Consider the following 3751-nt stretch of genomic DNA (forward strand, 5'->3'; position numbering starts at 1 on the left):
TGCTTTACAAATATTAGCCCCTTTCTATGTGTTCATTAAAACCTTTTCCCAAGCTAGCACTGTACAGTTAGTTATATGCTTTATAAATTGATAGTATAATTGCAAGAGTATGGCGTCCGGGAGGCTGACAATGAGCTCCCATTACTGACCAAGGACATTGGGCAGGTAGGAGGTGTGGAAAGGATTCAAAGGCCATGGACACCGACATGTCGCTTTTCCGTTTTTCTACAAAGTCAGAAGACAGAATTAATCTATGACCTGCTCATCTCCATCTCCATGTTACATTACTGGATCTCTATAGATTGTGGTTCTTGCTTGCTCCCCCCCCCCAAAAAAAAAAACAACAACCCAAAAACAGAGACAACAAAGAGGGAGCTAGGGAGGTGACCAATGTGGGATTGGTATTCAAATTTCTGCCACGTCTGGGACAGACTCTGGAAGTAAGCCCCTTGACTAGCCCCGCCAACCTGGTGTGCTGGTCCTACCGGCGGGGGGTGGGGGGGGGCGCACTGGCAGATGCAGGCTTCGGGGCTCTTCCTGACAACGGGCAAAGATAAAGTTACTTGTTAAAAGCAAAGGAATAGCAATAAAATAATCCAATGACAAAGAAATGATGTGTTATAATTTTTTAAAAGCCCTTTAAGTGCCTCTCAAATCTTTCACTTTTGGAAAAGGACAACGGGTGTCAGCTCCCTGGGCCCGCCGGTCGGGGTTCGGCATGGTCCAGTCTGCAGACCTCGTCCCGGCCCGTGATCGAGGCTGGGGGGCGGGAGGATGGGGTCGTGTCGCGAGCACCGCCCGACAGGGAATCCCAGGATGAAGCGTTGGCGCGCGACCAGCTGTCGCCCCGCCCCACGCCCGCCCCCATTGGTCAGTCTCGCTGTGACGCCAATTGTTGCCAGGCCCAGAGGCGGGGGCGGGGCGGGGGCAGGCGCGGGCGCGGGCGCGGCTGATGAAACTGCGCGCCTAATCGCAACCGCCCGCCAAGCTCCATTCAGTCCACGCGGGCAGGTGTGAGCGGGCGTTCGCTGGCGGGCGGGCGCTTCCACCGGCATCAGCTAACGGCAGCTCCACTCCGGCTCTCTTTGCGTGTCCGTCCATCCAGCCGTGGTCCTGCCTACATCCCGCCGCACGCCGGTTCGGTGAGTGCCCGGCCCCGCCGACCTAGGGCAGCCGCCCTGGTCCGGGTCACCTTGGATGGGACCCCGGGGCTTCGAGGGAGGGCAGCGCGGACCCCACACAGGGGTGGGGCATCCTCCGGGGTGGCGAGGGCAGGGCGGCCCTGCGGTGCGCGGCCGGTACCCATGCGGCGGTCCCCGCCGCCGGAGTCCATTTTGGAATGATGCAATACCGTAGCGTGACTTGAGTGAGCCACCTGGCGCCGCGGGGCGGTGCGCCGGGACTCTCCAGTGGTCCGTGGGCAGGAGGCGGGGACCACAGAGCATCTGGCGACTTTACTGTAAGCGGCGCGGGGCCCAGCACCCCACCCTGCCACTAGGTCCGCTAAGTGTCACCCGGGGCCGAGCCGGCCAGGTGGCCCCACGGTAGGTGGCTGGCTTCGGACAGCGCTGCGTACACCTGCCCGCTGGCCACCTCGCCCACCTCGCTTCTCCCCCAGACCCTGACCCATCTACACCTCTTAGCTAGGGCCCCGTGGTTTTTTCGGAAATTCCCCTTTGGGTGGGCATTTTTGTGACCCGAAGTGGCCTTAAGAGACTGAGTTTCTCAAGCCTTCCTGAGGGTTTGGAGAAGGAGGAAGCGCTTCAGCTTTCTAAAGACCAGGGATTCTCAGTGTGTTCCTTTCTGCGTAGTAGAAACTTTCCAGGCCAGCAGGTCAGGCAGCCTCTAGAACCTGTGTGTACACAGAGCCGTGGCACTAGCTTACTACTGAGGAGTGTTTCTAGTTCCTTCCCCTTTTCAGTGGGTGTGGAAACCAGCCAGGAGCTGTTTGACTTGTGTGAGCAAGACGAGGACAGCCAGACATGTGCCTTCTGGAAGAAAACTGCACTCGCCAGTAGCCATGGTCAGGCTTGGTCACGTTGGTCACGTTCGGTTTATTCCACACTTAGTTATGAGAGGAGAGGAATTTCAATCCCAGGTGTGTTTCCCTAAAAACATGCTCTTTAAAATTTTACCAGAACTGTGTATGTTGGACTCTGGTAATGTTTCCTAATTGTGTTTAATTTGAATTATAATTTATTTAGGATTTATGTTAACATTTCTCGCCTTTTATGTTTGATTCAGATAATAGGAAACCATGATACAGTTATTCCCCTGATATTTTTAGTTGATCTGGGTGGAAATTACCCATTTAACCAGTGGAAATTATCATTATTTTTATATTTTAATGACAGAACACATCCTTCTGTCATTAAAACGGAAGGTCTTAAGTCACGCATTCAGAATAGAAATTTAGGGGATAAAGTCAACAATGGATTAAAATAGTTTTTAAAGGTTTAGTATATTAAGATCATGTTTAATCATAAAATTTAAAAGGTGTCAAATGAGTTTTGAATGAACAAACAGGACAAGACTTAATAGATCAGAAATGTATTCTGTTCTTTGAATCTGGGTTTGAGCAACCTGGGTGCTATTATGTATTATAATTAGTTGCCTCAGAGGGGAAAAAAAAAAAGCTTGAAGGACAAGATTGCTGACCTCGGGGAGCTTAACTTCCAAGACACCTGTTAATTATATTATTGGATTGTCGGAAAAGTCATGACATATTTTTTCTGTTTTTCGTTGCAAAAATGCGACATGACTTGTCCAACAACCTAATATTTAGTAGAAGGTTCTATTCCTTGATGGGATTAAATACATGTTTTATTGATCTAGTCTGTAGTCTTTCTACTAAGGCCAGTAAAAATGTGTAATTATGTTGGAGGGCCCAGCATTATGCATAGTTGAATTAATCCTTTTTCGTTATTAATTATGTATGTGGAAGTATTAGTTTATTGATCCCAGGGAGAAATTTGAAACAAACATTAAGTGTGTACGTATTATGGAGATAAACATTTTCCTCTAACCCTTGAGTTGTCTGGGTCAGAGGCACCTTCCGAGCTGTCCATCATTCCACTGGCTCTTGGTCCTCACTCTAGGTGGGGATGGGGCCCTAGTGTTTTTCTGTGTGATTAGTTTCTTGAGGCCCTCTGCCACTGTTGCTTCCAGTTAGGGCAGATCCTATAGGCCACAAGGACTTTGCTTTCACTTTGTGTGAGGGAGAGGAACCATCAGAGGCTGTTTTGTAACTTTAAGGATGACTTCCAAGACTGTGTACAGAAGAGAAGGAGGAGGGGCAGGTATATGATAAAAATATATGGTGAATGTTTAAATTTTTAAAAATTTTACAGTGAAAGTATACATTGCCATTAATCTGCCTCACAATACTCCCCTTGCATACACTTCTCCCATTGTTCTTGCCACTTTGAAGCGGTTCTGGAAGTCCTCTTTCGTGAGTGTCTTTAGTTCTGTCATGGTTGCCTTGATTCAAAATGTTTACTTCTCATGGTCATTTTGACTTTGGGGAAGAGCCAGAAGTTGCACGCTGCCAGATCTGGTGAATAAGGTTGATAAGGACACAGTATAAAGTTTTTTTTAGAGGCTTTTTTTTTTAAAGGTTTTTATTGGGGAATTGGGATGGGAACAGCTCGGGGGGATTAGGGGAAGGGGAACAGACAAGTTGCTGTCGTTTTGTTCTTCAGTTTAGTTGTGGAGGACGTTGCTTCACTGGCCCAAGTTGGCACCATCATTG

General features: G+C 48.9%; 1 protein-coding gene across 7 annotated transcripts in view; it reads left to right on the forward strand.

Annotated features, from left to right (window-relative positions):
- Positions 1-649: 649 nt before the first annotated feature.
- The window catches only part of SLC7A1 (solute carrier family 7 member 1), a 72938-nt gene continuing 69836 nt past the window's right edge, over positions 650-3751 (forward strand). For all 7 annotated transcript variants that reach the window (XM_019666341.1, XM_019666347.1, XM_019666344.1 and 4 more), the window contains exon 1: positions 650-1142. The gene's annotated coding sequence lies outside the window, so the exon portion shown is untranslated. The remainder of the gene's footprint in view (positions 1143-3751) is intronic.

This window comes from Hipposideros armiger, unplaced genomic scaffold (assembly GCF_001890085.2).
Source record: "Hipposideros armiger isolate ML-2016 unplaced genomic scaffold, ASM189008v1 scaffold_467, whole genome shotgun sequence".
Lineage (NCBI taxonomy): Eukaryota > Metazoa > Chordata > Mammalia > Chiroptera > Hipposideridae > Hipposideros > Hipposideros armiger.